Source organism: Phacochoerus africanus, chromosome X (assembly GCF_016906955.1).
Source record: "Phacochoerus africanus isolate WHEZ1 chromosome X, ROS_Pafr_v1, whole genome shotgun sequence".
In the NCBI taxonomy this organism is placed as follows: Eukaryota; Metazoa; Chordata; class Mammalia; order Artiodactyla; family Suidae; genus Phacochoerus; species Phacochoerus africanus.
Genome location: NC_062560.1, coordinates 89,518,502 through 89,538,971, shown reverse-complemented (window position 1 = coordinate 89,538,971; position 20,470 = coordinate 89,518,502).

Below are 20,470 nucleotides of genomic sequence, written 5' to 3'. Positions count from 1 at the left end.
CCTGCATTTCTTCCATTTTTGGAAATAAAAATAGTATCAACCTCCCTTTTGATTGGCTGGTACTTGCTATAAATGAAAATAAACTTCTCCTAACATATATTTGCTTATTAAAGTGGAACCATCGAGTCAACCCAGATATAATCTCTTGAGGTACTTGTCGTTTAACAATCATAAGCTGGTTTCAAAAGTTGCAGATACATATGGACTGTTTCATGTCAAGTTCTGGTAAGCACAGTCAAAAACCAAGCCTGGGTACTAAACAGACTAACAAAATAACCAGCTACCTCTTACTGTCTTCCAAGTTAACCTCACCATCTCTTTTAATGCAGTTACTATCAGTCTCTTACCTTCTTAAAACCTTTCGTGGATTCCTATTTTCTTTAGAATAAAGGCTAAAATACTTTATATCGTCTACAAGAACCCTCACAACATGATGGTTGCCTTATTGTCCAGTCTCACATTCAGCCAAACTCCTCATTATTTCCTGTGCTTCAGCCACATTAGACTTCATGAGGTCCATACATTTTCTCAGATTTTCTCTCATATCCAAGACCACACGCGGGCTCTCCCTTCTGACTAGAATGCTAGTACTTTTTCAGCTGGCTAACTTTTCTCGTCTTTCAAGTCTCACTTAAATATACAACTCCCCTGGAGTGTTACCTCTGATTTGCAGTCTGACAAGATGCTTCCTTTAACATTTATATTGCACCCTGCATTTCTCTCTGATAATGCTCAGCATGCTTGTGAATATATTCTTCAATGTCTATATTTATATCTTCTTCTCCATGGTATTTAATACAGTATAACACATACAGCAAGTAGTCAGTAAGTACACAGTTATCTTTAATAATCTTTTGTGGATAGTAATACAGATGACTCTTGCTTGGTTTGCACATCCTATACAAACCCTAAGTTAATAGAAACTCTATAAGGCAGAATTTTACTATTGTTCTTACTTTTGAATATGTGAAAGTGCTTTGATCATTCTGTTTTCCCAGCATAATATTTATTAATACTCTGAAGAGCTTTGTAGCTTCTAGTTCTGTACTATTGCAGTACATACAAGATACTCATTAAAATGAGCCCCAGATTTGATGGTAGTTTTCCATTGTTAGGTTTCATGTCAAAAATACCTCCAGGAAACAAATTACCATTTTCTACATAAAGCTTGAACTGGCAACACTAATTCTTTTGTCTCTTTGTTAGCCCCATAGATAATGATTTATGTTGCATTGCCATTTATGCTATTCTCCAGTTTTCTGTGGTTTTTAATTTTAATGAGGATTTCTATCATCTTGTTCCTCCCTTTGCTCCCAACAAGCTTGTGCTGCATGTCACCAAAAGGGTTTTGTTTGTATTTTTTCTCTCTCTCTCACTGCTGATTTCTTAACATTGGTTTTCCTTCCAGGATGCTGTTCTAATGGACTTCTGATCACAGCATTTCTATTAACACACACCTGAGACTTGTCAACATTTAAAAAGCCAAACGAAACACCCAAAATAATCTCATATCCCACACAGTGATGAATGGATAACCTAGAGGCTCCCACGTCAGCACTACTTGTTATGAGTCACAGAACTCTCCTTCAATCTGGAGTTCATTGAGGAATAAATAGGCTTTCATTTTTGTCCAGTTCTTTGGGTATCTCAATCAATCTTTTTAAATGATTATATATTATATGCTATATATATGTGTGTGTGTATACATGCTAAATCCATGGACATTTAAAAAAATTCTATCTGGGTTTAGGGGATACTTCAAAGTAAAAGTTAACATATAGAAGGATTTTTTTTTCTAAATCAATATTCTCCTTCATGGATATGTTCATTCATTTAAACTAACCACCACTACATATTATGTATAAATCATTCTTCCAGGCTCCATAGAGGACACAAACTTAAAGGTGTGGTCTCTTCTTTCAAAGTCATTTCAACAAAAATGTCCAACATCTCATCACCCAACTCCATCCCATTCTATAACAATCTTCAAAAATAACTCATCTTGGAGTTCCTGCTGTAGAACTGTGGATTAAGAATCTGACTGCAGTGGCTCAGGTCCCTGCAGAGGGGCAGGTTCAATCCCTGGCCCAGTGCAGTGGTTTAAAGGATCCAATTTTGCTCAACCTGTGGTGTAGGTTGCAGCTGTGGCTTGTATTCAATCCCTGGCCTAGAAACTTCACCCATAAAACAACAACAAAACCTCCTCTTCTCTCCTTTGTTAAAACTTCTGCAAATGAATTCTCCCTGATATGCCTAGTTCTACTCTATTCCTTCAACCTTTATAAATGAATATATTTTCTTCTGTATTTGTCAAATGTCCTTCACATATGTAGTCTATTAATATTATTTTAAAATTGTTAGGAAAGACCATTTGGCCCCAACTACCATGATACCTACACTCCCTACCATTAGGGAAACTCCTTTAGGTTCAAGCATTGCCCCCAAAACCTCTTAAAATGTAATAATTATTTGGAAGTTAAAGCACATTTTAAACAATCATGTGCATCCATAAACATGTACTAGGATAATTTATCAAATATAAGAATAATACATTTTATCATGGAAGGAGAATGGTCAAAGGAACAATGCCTATCAGAGAGCACAAGTCTAGGTAAGATGCTGAAGTAAGGTCTAAGACCCAACCAGAACCTAACACAAAGGCACCAAGTGAAGGGAGTAGGAACAGTCAGGCAGAGGAGGTAAGAACACCAAAGGTAAACATCCCTTCCCCCATAATTCTATTAAAAGTCAACCCTGCATTTCAATATCCCACTTTCACAGTAAAACTCTCCCCTTATCCTGGACCCTAAACAATGAAAAGGAAATAAATATGGAGATGGCCACAACTAGCAAGTTCCCTTGTATCCATACCAGTTGCTGAGAATCATTTGTAAACCATAGAGCTGTTAGAAGAACTGGCTGCACACCACTTCTGCTGTTCGCTGCTCCCACTCTACCTATGGTCCTCTGTCTTCCAGCAGTCATGATAGAAAGACAAGTGGAGAATACAAAAAAAAGTCTAAGCCCTTGGGATAGAAACATAAGCCTACTGATATTCTCCATTACCAGAATCTAGTACCACAATTGTAAAGGGGTATTTTTTTATCCAGAAGAACTAACTATACAATTATTTGGAAGACAGCCATTGGTTGACATTTCATTAAAAGTGTACTGAAAGAACAATATAATGCCTAACCCTAAATATTTCTGAAACCTAACTGTTCCATAATCTCTGCGAAAACAATCAATTTCTAGACAAAAAGAATGCTTCACACAATTTATCTAGAGGATTACCTTATTCAATGCTAAAAACACAAACTCCATTTATCTCTCATTTGATATTCAATAGGCACTTAAAACTCAAGCTATCCAAAACAGAACTAAAAACCCTTCCCCTCAAAACCTACTGTTAGTCTCATGAGTGGTACCTCTGCTAACAGTGTTTCCATTTACATTTACTCCAAAACTGGAACCTTCAAAGTCACCCCAAACTCCTCTTCTTCACAGCACATATCCAAATTCAGTCATTAACATCTCTTGCACCTGTTCCCTCTTCTCCGTCCATGATCATTGCCTTACTTCAGAGAATCATATTTTTATCAATTGGGCTCTTACCAAAGTCTCAGAAATGATCTGCCTGCCTCCAATCTATTCTTCACTTTCCCTGCAGATTTACAGATACCCCTCAGTATCTGCAAGGAATTGGTTGTAGGACCCACCAAGGACACCTAAATCCTCGGACATTCAAGTCCCATAGTCAGCCTTCTGTACCCATGTTTCTGCATCAGCAGATTCAACCAACTGTGGATCCTATAGTATTGTTTTTACTATTGAAAAATCCACATCCAAGTGGACCCCCTGCAGTTCAAACAATGTTTTTCAATGATCAACTGTATTTTCACAAGAAATGCACTTTATTTCTTTCCATTTTGTAAAGTTCTCTCTAGCTACCTGCTAATTACATCATGATATCCAAGCTCATATATGCAGTTGGAAAACAATCAATGGACTTAGGTCAACCTATCTCTCCAGCTTCATCTTCTGCCTCCCCATTTACCCACCCTCAGCTAGTTTTAACTTCTTACTGTTTTGAAATCCCAGCTTGTTTTCTGACTCCGTTTTTACAGCACATGCTAGTCCCTCACCCTATAATGCCTCTCTCTGTCCTGAATATGCTCTTCCTTTAGAGACACAAAATAGTAATCTAAACTCTTCTTCATAGCTACCCTCTGGAAGAGCCTTGGTGCAAGAGCTGGGGACAATAACAAGGGTGTGCAGACAAGCCTACCTAAGTACACTCAGGGCAAAATAACCAAACCAAACCAAAGCCAGACAATGGAAGGATAAAGGTTTTGGTCCCCTTAACGTCTTTTACTTATTTACATTAATGATATGAAATATTGAGGTTCCCTCAATTTTGCTCCTCTGCCTAGCATCTAAAGCCCAGCTCCTATGTTCACCACAGCCTCACTAGCCTCTGTACTACTTGGTCACAGCCTCGAAGTCAGGAATTCCAAGATGTCTATGAACTTGATGGAAAAGACATTTTACCATTATTTTTCACTCACCTCTGAGGGAAATCCAGCATTTCTTTCCATTAATTATCTAGGCAAAAAATCATCATAGTATTAACTGAACCTATAACTTTGTCACTAATAGAAATCACAGATAATTTTAGAACACATTACAAGTTTTTTATGGCAGATGCCTCAAAATATTTACATTCATCTGCTACTTCAAATTATGGTAATATAATACTTTCTGCTAGATCTCATGTGTTGATAAAAAGCATGTAAATTACTATATAAAATTTGTTTTTAAAATATTTTGATAGCTATTACAATATACTTGGTTTCCTTTTTATCCTATGGATTCTATCTGAAGTATGTATTTAATAGTTTTCTGAGAAGGAATTCATAGTTTTCACCAGACCAATGAAAGGGACCAAAGCATCAAAAAGTTAAAGAATACCTCCTCTAGAACAATGCTTTTCCTATGCCAACCTGTAACACACCTGAGATTCCTGGACTCTATTCCCAGAGATTCTAATTCCTTAGCTAGATGGCTATCCTCATTTTGAACCAGCATTCCCAGGTGATTTTAATATAGGAGATCCCTGGACATTAGTTTTATGGATACTGATCTAGAAATGTTATCTTGTTGGAGAAAGATATAACATTTGTACAATCTGATGACAAACAGAAATTTGTAACCTTTTGAGAATTACTCTCTTTGATAAGACTTGAATATTCTCAAAGATTCCTGGATTGTGTGAGATAAAATGTCTCATTCTCTCTTTTTTTTCCCCACACAAATGATATACGGAAGTTTTCAGGTGAGGGATCAAAACCACACCACAGCAGTGACCCAAGCCACAGCAGTGACAATGCCGGATCCTGAACCCATTATGCTACAAGACAACTGTGAAGTCTTCTCATTCTTAACAGTATGTTTAGAGAAAATGTAATACTAGTCACTTTAAGGAGGTAGAGTGTACAGGAAAAAGACATTAATAGGTCAAGCATCAGAGCTGGAATATATGGAATATGTCGGACCTTCAACAAGCTAAAGAAAATCTCTGTTGCTAGATTTTGCTTTTTATCTACCCTCCAACTATGGTTAAGTCTACTACTACCACCACCAGCAAGATTACCATAATTAAAATGAATTTCACGTTCATCCAACCTGTCTCCTCTACCCAGTGTTGTCCCTTTCTCAGCACAAGTCATCTCCAGCCAGCCAGAGCCCAGGCATCCTTCCTTCCAACTCCCATCCTCCTTCCCACTCGCACGTTAAATCCAACTAAGTCTAATTAATGTGATTTCCAAAATATCTCCCAAATTTGACATTTCTCTTCATCTCCACCAAAACCACACTAGTTGAAGTCACCACCATCTCTCTCCTGGACCACTGAAGCAGCCCTCAAATGCTATCTATGTCTTCACTTAGATGCAACTCTGATCCCTAGAGAGCCCCCAGAGGTAGATTTTTAAAACATAAATCTGATCATGTCACTCTTAAGCTTAAAATATTTCAATGCCTTCTCATTTCTTCTGTATATACTCTAAGTGCCTTAACATGGTGTCATATAAGACACTGAATTATTTTGCTGCCCTGCTACTTCTATAATTTAATCACCTTCCTCCTCATTCTCTAAATTCCTGCTACACTACCCTTCTCTCCAGGTACTTTTTGCCAAGCTCAGGAGCTTGGCATATGCTGTCCCTTCTTCCCTTAATGCTTGGTCACCCAACCCTTTATATGGTTGGCTATTGCTCATTCTATGGGTTTCAACCTAAAGGTCAGCTCTTCAGAGATGCCTTCTCTAAATATTCTACTTTAGTTGGCCACTCTTATCACCATCAATACCCTGTTCATTGCAACCATAGCAATTATCATATGTTGTAATCATATATTCATTCACTTTTTTACTGCTTGTCTTCATCAGTAGATTGTCCAAGAGGGCATAAGTACATCCGTCTTATTTGGTATTTAAACCACATCTTTCATTGATCCTAGTAATAACAGGTGCTCAATAAACATTGATTGATTGACAGATGAATGGATGGATGGATAGAAAGAGCACTTCTTTCGGTGTTCTAGGTATAAACAAAGGTGATCAAGAAAGCATAGCATTCTCAGAAGTTGTTTCATATACAATGGTGTTTGATAAACACCACTGATAGAGACAAAGGTATAGCAACTTAGGAAAGGAAGAAATACTGATTAGATATTAGAACTAAATATTAATTTATGTACAAATAAAATACTATATGCATAATGTTGGAAATAAGGGAGAAGATAAGGAAGTTTCAAATTTAGCCATAATGGTTTCTTTTTTCTTTTTTTTGGTCTTTTTTTCCAGGGCCGCACCCATGGCATATGGAGGTTCCCAGGCTAGGGGTTTAATCGGAGCTGTAGCCACTAGAAATATGAACAAAGCTCAGAGGTAGCCCAGGATAGGGAAAGGTGTCAGTGGTAGACAGAAAAAAGGCTTCATTTGAAAGCGCCTATCTGAGCCAGGATTTAAAAATGAGTGTAAATTTATTAGGGTTGGGGATTCTGCTGAAGGGTTATCCATGCAAGGGGGAATAGCATATATTCATATGCATAAAAGAGTAAAAAAAAAAGTGTGCTATACTTAGGAAGTCTCAAACAATTTGATATAGCAGAAGCATAAAATGGGAGTGCGGAGGTGGTAGGATATAAAGCTGAAGGGAAAAGAACCATGATGAGGAATTTGTAGTAGCCATTGGAAAGGACTAAATAGTCAGATCTGTATGTTATTTTTGGCAGGATGAATACAAAATAGAAAGTGGGGCTGAATCAAGAGGCAGGTAGATTAGAAGGTTATCATAATATCTCGCATAGTTTTACTTCCTCAATTTTATAGACAAGGTAATTGAGGTTCAAAATTCTAGTTGATTTTCTCAGTTACTGAGTTGTTTATTGATGTAATCCATATTTTTAGATTTGAAGTTTTCCTTCTAGCACTGGACTTTGTATATAATATGTATTATATATGATATACATAAATTATAAAGTCATATATTTATATATGATATATACCATAACATGTTATTTATGTATTAAATATTTTATATATATAGTATATAATATATAACACAATATATATGATATAATTATATATATCACATGCTATATATATCTAACATGTGCTATATATTTTATATAATACATAGTATATAATATATAACACAAAATATAATACATGATATAATTATATATATATGAAATTATAGTTAACTGACAATATTATATCAGTTTTAAGTGTATATCATGATTCAATATTTTATAGATTATGTACAAACTTACTATAATATTATTGACCATACTCCCTGTGCTATATATTATACACTCCAATATATTTTTAAAATCATTATATTTGATCCTCAAAGACAAGATGAAAATGCTTTCAAATGTTTCTGCAGGCTATCAGATGCCTGAATGCTACCAATTCTTTTTTAAATTGTTATTCAATCAAAGGAGATTAAGCAGCTCTAAGATGGAGCAGCCCAGAGGACTAGGGATATAATATTATACAAAATATAGTCACCATAATAATTTTCCAATGTCAACAGCCTTACAGATGCTGAAAGACAGTAATTCTGCTTTTTAGGGATTTCAACTAGATATTAAGGACAGCTGATGTTTTTGCCCACATTACTAGATAATCTTTCCTTCTGACCAATGCGGTTCATAGGTCCCATGTGCAATTCTGTAATAAGTCTCTGTATCACATTTAGATATTATAGGGATATGGGATTTGCTTGATTGCTGCAGTATGTTTCAATGGCTATAGAACATTTAAAATATTATTTTATCTCTACATAATCCTAGAAACATTCATAAAAAATTAAATGTTATTTTTCCTCAGCATTCCCACTGGTGAGACAAGTAGTAACAATGCTTAAGAAGGAGAATTCCAAAATGTAACTGGCAATTACAGAAGCTCTAGAGGCATATATAGCTTTCATAAAGATACAGAAAGGAATTTGAGGGCCTGGGGAAATACCTGTGGTTACAGAGTAAGAATGGAATAAATGTCTCTTTGGTTAAATTTATGGAAGTATCACAATTTCTATGACATCCTGGGCAACTTTTAAACTCTTTTGGTGCTTTAGTGTTCAGCCTACATTAGTGCAATGTCTTAAAAATGTTGAAAGAAAGGGTATTGGGGAATGTGAAGAGGTGGGTGTGGGTAAGAGGGTATGTGTGAACATGTGTCTTAAATTATCCCAGTACATCAACTAGCCCTACACTATGCTCCTAAACGTGTTCAATTAACAGTCTGCATTTGCATCTAACAATCAATTCTCCATTATCTGGGGGGTGGACAGTATCAAATTTCCCTTTGCAGGCAATTAATAAGACCTATGTTGGGGGAAGCTGGGATTAGAAAGATGTGTGCAGGCAGCAATCCAGAGTGTATATGTTTGTATCTACTAAATTGTGTCTTTATACTCCAAAAGCAGAGAAAAAAACATTTTACTATGAATACTTTGCCCCAGTACTGGGGCATTGGCTGCCATTACTTCAAATAATACACACACACACAAACATGGGCAATTAAAAAAATAAGATAGTAAATATTAAAAAAGAATGTACATATATGTATGTCTGGGTCACTTTTCTGTGAACAGAAATTGAAGCAACATTGTAAATCATACTTTAATAAAAAATTTTAATAGATGCAAATTATTGCATTTGGAGTAGATAAGCAATGAGATACTGCTGTATAGCACAGGGAACTATATCTAGTCACTTGTGATGGAACATGATGGAGGATAATGTGAGAAAAAGAATGTATATATATATATATATACATATATATATATGTGTGTGTGTGTTTGTGTGTGTGTGACCGGTTCACTTTGCTGTATAATAGAAAACTGAAAGAACACCAAACCAACTATAATGGAAAAAATAAAAATCATTTAAAATACATAAATAATTATTAAAGAACAGAAAAAAATTTTTAATCATATAGTATCTTCTAAGGCACAAAAGATGTCAATACTTCTTAAGGTTAGCAAACAAAACCCCAAAGGCCTAAAATAAATCCTCTATTTCCTTTAAAAATCACTTAATTTATACCCCATGACACAATATCAGCTATTCTTATTCTTACCCAATATCAGAACTTCAGGCCTTGAAGTGAAGAGAATTTCTTGAGTTTACCAGTAACATAAATAAGATATACTCCCAGATTCTATTAAGTCATACATACAATTGTATTGCAGATAAGAGAAACATGCTTCATAATTTAAGTGCGGCAATGCTTCTGCTTTGATATTATCATAAAGAAATTACTTTTGTTCAGTGTTATCTGACCTTCATGCAGAAACTGATTAAAATGTTTTTCCCCCACAAAAACGACAACTATAAATGAAAGTTGAAATGAAATATATGGCCTAACATCACAGTATAGGAGCTTTCCTATTTAAAAAGCCACCATCATAGAAGGAGGAAACCTGGGAAAGCTCATTTCTTTTTCTACAATCAATGCAATTGTCTGTTACACAAAGGGCATTTCATCATTCATGACAGCAAGTTGTCACTTCCAGGGACAGCTTCCAAGTAACTTAGAGAGTATTTTATACAGCTTATTCACAAGTATTATTTGTACTGAAATGACTTGTGACTCACAGCTAGGACAAATATGGAAACAATTTGATAGGCTATGGTTTATTATGTAGCATGCTTGGGGGGCACAGAGGTTTACTTTAGAACTTGTCTCTTTTGTGTTTCTGTATCATTTTTGTTGGTGATGGAAATTGAGGTGGGTGTTAAGATATAGATTTCAAACAGCTCCTTGGCTATTTAATGCTAGTCCAATATTAATACTATTGGGTTTTCCTGAAAAATTGCAAAGTCAAAGAAATAGAAGTAGACCAACCAGATTGCCTCAACTCTGAAAGCAAAGAATAAAGAAGGTAAGATGGTTTGAAGGTAGGTCAGAATAATTTTCAGATATTTGTCCAGCAAATATATATTTTCATTTGTATACATGGGTGTGTTTCCTGGTAACAGAATGTAGACAAGTCCTGTAGCCTTAGAAATCATTGGCACTATGAAAAATTTCCTGGTCTGGATCTATTTTCCAGAATAAAGGGCAATGTGTTCCATCACCTGTATGTTAATGACACTCAGTGAGATTAGACAAAGGGGCATGAACAGAGGAAACCAAACCATTTCATAAATAGTGACTTAAAGCACAGAATCATGGGCTTTTAGAACTGTGAGGGAGGCAAGTAGTCATTTACACCAATCCATCTCTTTGGAAACAAGTTGGAAAACTGAGGCCAAAAAGGATCTGTTAGAGACGACACAGGTGGTTAGTGGCAGAGCCCAGCCTAGAACTCAAGTTTCCTGACCCACAGCCCAGCACTCTTTTGACATCCCTTGATCATGCTAATAAGATTTAGGTCATAGTTTCTTTCCTAATATGTGCTGTATTTATTTTAAAAAGGCAATAAGCTCATGTACTGGTGTTCCTTTCCTGACCATTGCTGGTACAACATTTGATTCTATTTAGAGGGGGAAAGGGGGAATATACTTTAGAGCTCCCATCATCTTTTTGAGAATGTTCCATCTAGATAAGAACAATAGGTTCATTCATTCAAGAAGTGGTGACTTTCAAACAAATCTAACAAAAGCCTTGTAGTAAAATATTCAAAATTAGTCTGATAAGTGTGTCAAGGATAAAGATCCAACTCAGGCTAATATGGGTGGGCAGAAAGGGTGATTAGTATACTAATTAGAATTTTCTTTCTATTGTCAATGCAAATAATTTGTGTGAGATAAACCTTCCTGCCTTCATTAATGTCAGTGAGCAAATAATAACCTGTTAAAATTCTTGTGAGTCTTTGTTTCACTCTAGGAATAAAAGCTGAATCTCTTAACTGATCTCAACATAGAAGGTCTTATTAAGGCAAACAGGTGGTTCACTTTCACAACACAAAGTGTGTCAGGTTGCTATTTTTCTTTTTCTTTATTCTGTTTTTGCAATCTTCAATTTTTTTATAATCTTTTAATCTATAGGCTAGATCTTGGTTCATGTAATTGATAATGGTTTGTCTTTGCTGAAGATATTAGCCCTCTAAGAGTCTTTAAACATAACATTATTTACTAATAGTTACCAGAAAACTCCAGCTCACAAAGTAGAAAAATGCCTCCTATAATCACAAGGTATTAAGAGATGAAGTTATGTCTATAGGGCACAAAAATATAAAGCTAACCTTGGAATATTCTCTTAATACCTTCAAAAGGCAGACTGTGAACAGCGATATTTCATGCCAATACAAGAATGAAAAAATTAAACAACCTTTAATCTCTATTTGCAGAAGTCATGCCTTGGAAATCATCTTTTCACCTCAAGACTCAAATTGCACACATAGCTCAAGAAATATGGTTACCCCAAAGCAAACACTCAGGCATTGAGACAGCAAGGCTGTCTACTCTCTAAAGTCACAAGCAAAGAATACTTAGAAGTCAAGACTCCACAGACTTAAGAAATATGGAGACGTGTAAAGACAAATAAGTGATTTGCTTGTCTTCATGAATCTGTCCATCATTAATCTAATTTAGTTCAGGGAACTTTGCTTAGTATACTATTCCAAATATACCATATTTTAGAAGCAGGAATTAACCCTCCACACCTCCAAAGAAATTTTTATACAACACTTGAAAAACGTGAGAGTGAACAAAAGTTATCGAGTTTAATTTACGTTTCTAGGTTCCAGAAGTAAGTTTAAGATGGGAGATTTCTGCTGCATTTCAAAAGTACAGACTTTTTAAAATGCTATTCCCTTATTTTCAGTTCCTAACACCAATACAAGGGCTGATCCTGGACATGACCTGGACCACAAAAAGGTGGAGGATAAATAATTCCAGGAATTGCTTGCTGCCTTGTACACCTTTGTCAGAAAGCTCAAGGATAGTGCTATTGAACTGAAAAAAGGCAGGGCTCAAGAAATGAGGGAGACAAGAAGCCCAAGTGAGTGAATGATGAGTGAGTGAGAGAGAGAGAAATCTGAGTGAGTGTAAGTGTGTGAGGGGGGCAGGCATTAAGTCATTTAGAACTTAGTGGTTAGTAGGTTTTCAAAATGCTATAGAGACCTGGAAAATCATAATGAATGGAAGGTTTGATTTCCACAATGAGTGGAGAGCCAGGTGTTGTACAGAATGGGCTAAGGACAAATGAGGATTCAAAATTTCTCAAAACCCTCATTTTTCTCTTTTCAGGTATGATAGAATAGAAATGTATTTCAAAGCAATCAAATAAAACACTTTGTCACTAAAAAATAAAAAATATCACCAGGCTCATTAAGTGCCAGTCATATAATGAATGCCTAGTACAAGCTCGAAGCAATCCTACTTCCTTCCTCCTATAGTTTCCTTGTGGCTCTTGGTGGTATGCTCAGTTGATTAGGGCACAATGCTAATAACCCAAGAGTCAAAAGTATGATTTCTATTTGCTATTGTCAAAGTTTCTCTTCCCTCATGGTTATTTTTTTTCCCACCTTACAATTGCATGCTTTTGGTCAGGATGCATATTTGTGTCAACTCTTAACTATGACTGAAAAAATACTTTTGTAACTTGTTTATTTTGTTCCACTAAAAGTTAGTCAGCAGTATCCATTGTGTGGTGTGGGCCACTCCAAAGTTCTTTGGCAATCTTAAAAGACTATAGCTATAGGTAAACACAGTGAAGAAGGAGGGGTGTGTCTTAGTTGGCTTGGGCTGCTATAACAAAATACCATAGACTGGGTGGCTTAAACAGAAATTTATTTCTCACAGTACTGGAGCCTATTATGTCCAAGATCAAAATGCCAGTAGATTTGGTTTCTGAAGAGAGCCCTTTCCCTTGCTTTCAGAGAGTGGCCTTCACATGGCAAAAAGAGTGAGAAAGTTCTGATCTCTCCTCTTAAGAGCACTAATTACATCATGGGGGCCCTCCCATCAGACCTCATCTAAACTTAATTACCTCCCAAAGGCCCTGCCTCCCCATACCATCACATGCGGGGGTTAGCACTTCAACGTATGAATGGGGGGGGGGGCACAAATCTGTAGTTGATAACAATATGCTAATGCAATTTCTCTTGTAGCTGTGTTTCCCAAGCGGTGATCTAAGATCACTTGCATCAAAATCACCTGGCATTCCAGTTAAAATGCAAATTCTTAGGTCCTCATCACCATATCCCTAGGACAATTTCTAGGGATGGAGTTTGGAGTTTCATTTTTAATAAGTCCCCTTTCCCCCAGGTAATGCCGATATACATTAAAGAGTCTCAGGCTAGAGCAGTAGTTCTTAACTAAGAGGTGGCCATCAGAATCCCTGAGGAGCTTTATTAGAATGCACATACCATATCCAAACAAAACTGTGATTCAAAAAGATACATGCATCCCTATGTTCACCGCAGCACTATCCACAATAGCCAATACATGGAAACAACCTAAATGTCCATATACAGATGAACAGATTAAGAAGATATAGTACATATTTACAATGGAATGCTACTCAGCCATATAAAAGGACAAGATGCCATTTGCAACAACATGGATGCAACTAGAGGTTATAATACTAAGTAAAGTATGACAGAAAGAGAAAGACAAGTACCACATGATATCATTTATATGTGGAATATGGCACAAATGAACTTATCTACAAAACAGAAACATACTCACGACATAGAGAATCAACTTGTGGTTATTGGGGGGGTGATGGAGTGGGATGGACTGGGAGTTTGGGGTTGATAGATGTAAACTATTACATTTAGAATGGATAGGCAATGAGGTCCTACTGTATGTCCAGGGAACTATATCCAGTCTCTTGGGATAGACCATGATGGAAGACAACATAAGAAAGGGAATGTATATATGTATGCTTTTCTATATGGCAGAAATTGGCACAACATTGTAAATTAACTATACTTAAAAAAAAAAAGCACATCTCTATCCCACAACCCCAGGTCTATTGAGGCAAAATCTCTTCTGAGGATAGATCTGAGCATCTGAGGCGGTGATAGTAGAAGATAGCTAAAGTGATGCTAGCAAACCAGGCACTGTCCTGAACACTTTAAATTCACTATCTCATTTAATCCCCACAATAACCCTTTGAAGCGAGTACCATTATTCCTAGTTGTGCATGGATGGCAACTAGAGCAGGATTACAGAAGTTAACTGACTTACCCAGAATCACAGAGCTAGTAACTGGTGATTCTGTGATGGTGCATCCCTGGTGGAGTACTGATGCCTAGAGACTTACTTCTGGTCCTTTCACGACCACCACATTCTATTTTATTTTCTAGGGCCACACCTGAGGAATATGGAATTTCCCAGGCTAGGGGCCAAATCAGAGCTGCAGCTGCCAGCCTACACCACAGCCACAGTAATGCAGGATCTAGCTTTATCTGTGGCCTATGCCACAGCTGTGGCAACATTGGCTCTTTAACCCACTGAGTGAGGCCAGGGATCGAACCCACATCCTTACGGAGACTGTGTTGGGTCTTTAACCTACTAAGCCATAACAAGAACTCTAGGATTACCACATTTTGAAAGTGCTGTGATCCTCTAATATGGCAAGGTTTAAAGAGCCTGGAAGGATGCCCCCCTTCTCTTCACTGAGTTCAGAACTGGGGAGTGGCTTTTCAACAATCTCAGAAAGATTAACCCACAAATGAAGAGAAAAGCAACTAAAGATAGGAGAAGTGTACAAGGTTCTTAGTCAAATACTTTCGGTCCTACTAAAGAGAAAGAAAAAAAATCAGTGAGAAAATTGCTTTTAGAATCAAGAAAAGAAAACAGCTGGGATTCAGACTCCGGAATTTTCCAAAGAGAAAGAAGTGGGACGCCCATCACCAACAACAAAATACTCTGGGTCAAATTAAAGCATTAAAAATGAATGCTCACATGATAACCAAGATGCTTGACTTTACAGCCCAAAGAAAATTATCGTGGGTGTTCAGATAAGTTGCTTGTGACCTGACAGCTGGCTACTGCAGGAGATGAAATTTCATGGTTCTAATAGCACTTTAGTAGCAATAATTTAAGAACTGGGAGGAGCCAGATACAACTGCAAATTTCAGCAATGATTTAAGTAAATGAGTTTATGGAGCATCTCTCAAAATACTGATCTGAGAAACTTGTTTATTGAAACTTAGGACAGGGTGGGAGGAGGAGGGCTATTTTAAAGGCAGAACTATCTACTGGGGAGATTTGGAGGGAAGTGTCAAAAAAGCAAGAGGGAAAATCTGTGCCCCAATATCTCTTTTAGCCACTTTTCTCAAACTAAGTCTCATTCTGTACTGCTTTCAGCACCTTTTGTATCAGAATCTCTTTCTCGAGTCTCATCTTCCAAAAACCTTCTGATGTGCAGCACTTCTAATTAATCTCTCAAATTACCTGGTTCTACTGTTCTGCCAGTTCCAGCTATACCCTACAACACATAGAGCCACAAAACGCCAATAGAAAGACAAAGCAAAACATGCTTATAATACCTCTAATCATATTTACGATTGACGTATTGATTGAAGTTCACCGTGACCTCCACAGTGGGAGGTTGCCCTGCCTCTGGTCCATTTTATTATTTTTCATCCCCAAGCCCTTTTTGGCCTCTCGTTTTACATGTCCTCACTGTAATCCTTCTTCTATTTCTGTCGCTTCCTATGGAAACATCCGTTTTTTGTCATAGCTTCTACGTTTGAACAACCACTTATTTTATACATGTTACAAGTAAAATACACAGCCTGCAAGGAATATTACAGTTGGATGTATGGTCTGCATACTTTATGATGTCAACAAGAGAGATCCATTAATTTACAGTTTTGTGTTCAGCAGGGGAGCTGTATGATATTCTACATATATTTAGTTCTCCTGCATGTAGCTTAATCAATACGGCACCTCAGGCAACCTGAAATACTGAAGGCAACATAAAAGTAGGATTGTCAGGCCAACAAATTTTATGTCCACTGACAGGAGGAATTTAACTGCTCTGGAGGCTGCAGAAGGTATATATATTTAGAAGATTATAGTAAAGTCAATGATAGGAAAGAGTCAAACTGATGTGTATAAAAGGTATTGAGGGAGAGAGAAGTCTGTGCTTCCGACCCTAAGGCAGTGACTTCCAGGTTCTAATCTTTGCCTACCAACCTTGAACACCACAGTGTTTCAATGATATCTTCTACCTCTGAGGCCATTAGACATTTAGAAAGTGAATATCTCACACAGGAAAACCTGCAATGCCACCTTGAATTAACCAGTGACCTTCTCTATGTCTCAGTTTTGGCATCTGCCAAGTGAGCTGGGCACTTAAACCGCTTGCCTTTTAGGTATCTTAGTATCTAAGATAACTCTCTGGTTTATCTCAAAGGGCTATTCTGAGGTACAAAGGAAGTATTCGATATGCAAAGGCTATAACAATTTTAAAGTGCTACACAAATGTAAAAGTGTTGTAAATTATTCATCTCTAGTTGTAACCAACAACTTGCATGGGCTTTCCAAAACAAAGCAAATGAGCTTCTGGGCTTTGATTTCCAATTAGTCCCAAGACGTATTATTTTACTTTGTTTTAATTTTCAGAAGCAAAAAGACCAAAAGGTTCAAATTATGATCTTTATTAAGAAGGTTCTAAGCCACTTAGAAATGCTGGGCACATATATGATTAGACCAATTTTTTCACTGATATGTGGGCCCCTGAATAGGTTTTACTGTGAAGACTAATAAAAATAATAGGAGAGTTGAAACTGAGCAAAATTAGATTAAGTTTCAATCTATATTCTGCAGTGTTTTTTTTTCCCCTGGGTGAGAGGAAGGGGGTACTTTCCTATAGGATTCTAATCTCTTCACATGGTTTATAGACCAGCTATTAATTAATAGGTTTTGTCATGTGAATAATATGCAGGTATTTGAAAATTCATGTGGTGCATGCCTGTATGTATGCAGCAAGGGGCTGAATCTGCATATTCATCTTAGGAACACAGAGGCAAGCCCAGGAGAAAGGAGTAAATGGTGCATTTTTACCCCTAATCCCCTGTATGCCTTTCTAATTCATGCTTCTGTGACCTATAAACAACGTGTGATTTATATTCAAATAAAGACATATAATGGGTCAGTCACGTATGATTCCACTACTGTTCTCTACTTTCCTTATCTGGACATCTTTTAATCGGTGAATAGGTTGAAAGATGATGTGGTAAGACAGTATGAGATCTTTTTCAGAGGCCAATAAAATAACAATGAAAATAATAGCAATAATAAAACCTACAAAGGTTCTGATGCGCTGGGCTCTAGATGCTTTAATATAAAATAAATTTTAAAAAGTGAGTCCAGAATCCTATTTGCTTGAAGGACACCAGCCAGAGCTTCTCTAAAGCCCCAAGAGAAACACTGCAGAAGACATGATTTCATTAAACAAACATCCACTAACAACTTAATAGGTGCCATGCTACACTAAATCGCTGGGAACACAGAGAGATGAAAAAAGAGACATCCTTAAGAGTCCATGCAGTCTAAAATAAAACAACAATGGCTAACTCTCATGACACTAAAACATATATTCCAGAATGAAGATAGGAAGGTGAAAACATCCCAATTTTTCCTGGGGTAGTAGTAGGGGAATCAGTACCCTTGGAAGACAGGGAGTTTAAAGGATATACTTGGAATTTTTTATTCAATCTAAGGAATATCACTTTCTGCCTAAATACTACTACACTGGAGCACTCTATTTTAAAATCTTTTTTCAAGGCATGCACACTGTGCCACTAGTTACTTATACCCGTCAGAATGGTGATAATCAGAAAGTCTACAAACAATAAATGCTGGAGAGGGTGTGGAGAAAAGAGAACCCTATTACACTGTTGGTGGGAATGTAATTTGGTACAACCACTGTGGAAAACAGGATGGAGATTCCTCAGAAAACCAAAAATAGAACTACCATTTGATCCAGCAATCCCACTCCTGGGCATCTATCCAGAGAAAACCACGACTCGCAAAGACACATGTACTCCGATGTTCACTGCAGTACTATTTTCAATAGCCAAGACATGGAAACAACTTAAATGTCCATCGACAGAGGAGTGGATCAAGAAGATGTGGTACATACACACAGTGGAATATTACTCAGCCATTAAAAGGAAAGAAAGAATGGCATTTGCAGCAACATGTATGGACTTAGAAATTACCATGCTAAGTGTATTTACTCAGACAGTGAGACACCAACATCATTAGCTATCACTTACATGTGGAATCTAAAAAAAGGACACAATGAACTTGTTTGCAGAACAGATACTAACTCACAGACTTTGAAAAACTTATGGTTTCCAAAGGAGAGAGGTTGAGGGTGGGGGGAATGGGCTGGGGGTTTGGGATGGAAATACTATAAAATTGAGTTGTGACAATCATTGTACAACTATAAATGTAATAAAATTCATTGAGAAAATTTTAAAAAAAAAGCTCTGCCACTAGTTAAACAACTACAAAAGTGGGCAGGGCCAAGAGCAACCATACCAGCTGTTACGGTTTGTTAATGGACAAAAATACTAGAATTTAATTAAAGCTAACACAACAAAGATTTACATTCTACTAACAAATAGGTTTGGAGTATCCAACTAGCCCGCACCCATAAAACCAATCTGAAATGGCGAGCAAATGATAACTTAAAATGTGTATACATAAAAAGAGTAATAAAACCAGCATGAGTTTGATTTTTCATTTAAGAGTTGGTATATTTTCTTCCAACTTGGTGAAAAGGCAACAAGTAATCCTATGGTTTCTTCATATACATATCCAAAGATTCATATTTGGATGTATAGAATATCCACCAATCTGTGCAACCATCATTACAATCAACTTTAGACATTTTAACATTCCAAAAATAACCCCCATACCAATTAAATTGCTCCCCATGACCCAATTTCATGTCCCAGGCCTAGCCCTAGGCAAGCACTAATCTACTCATTATCTATATTGATTTTCCTATTCCAAGCACTTCATATAAATGGATTCATATAACATGTGGCAATCTGTATATGATTCCCTTCACTTAGCATAATGTTTTCAAAGCTCACCCTTTTTGTAGCAGATATCATTATTTCATTCTTTTTTGAATAACAAATAATAACCCATTGTAAGTATACATACCACCATTTGTATCTCCATTCATCAGTTAATGGACATTTGAGTTGTTTCCACTTTTTAGCTATTGTAAGTAACCTTATAGCTTCTCAATCAGCTTCTAATTCAATGTGCATATCATTAAGCACAGGCCCAGATATTAAAATACACTATTCTTGGGAGTTCTTGTCATGGCGCAGTGGAAACAAATCCAACTAGGAACCGAGGTTGCAGGTTCAATCCCTGGCGTTGCTCAGTGGGTTAAGGATCTGGTGTTGCCTTGAGCTGTGGTGTAGGTCACAGATGCATTTCAGATCTGGCATTGCTGTGGTTGTGGCATAGGCCAGCAGCTGTAGCTCCAATTAGACCCCTAGCCTGGGAACATTCATATGCCATGGTTGCGGCCCTAAAAAAAATAAATAAATAAATAAATAAATAAATAAATAAAATTCCCTATTCTTTATAAGCTGATCATTTCCCAGTTCCCACTTGGGTCACCCAAATGAATAAAGCATCAGGGGGAAAAGTGCACAATAGGTCTTCAATAGGCGCATAATAGATACTTAAGAAATGCTTGCCTACTTAGTGAATTAATGAATGAGAGAAATCTTTCCTTCAATCCCTGCTTCTCCTTTTAATCAAATCCCTACCAGTGCCATGGCATTATGTCATGGAATGTTAAAGCTGGAAAAGACCATGGAGTTTAGGATTCGTCCAAGTATAGTCCAAGAACTGCACGTATCAGAACCACTAAAGGAGCTTGTTAAAAGTATCTATTTCTCCCCTTCCGCTCTGACACAAGGAATCAAATTTACTTACAGAGGATATAATTCAC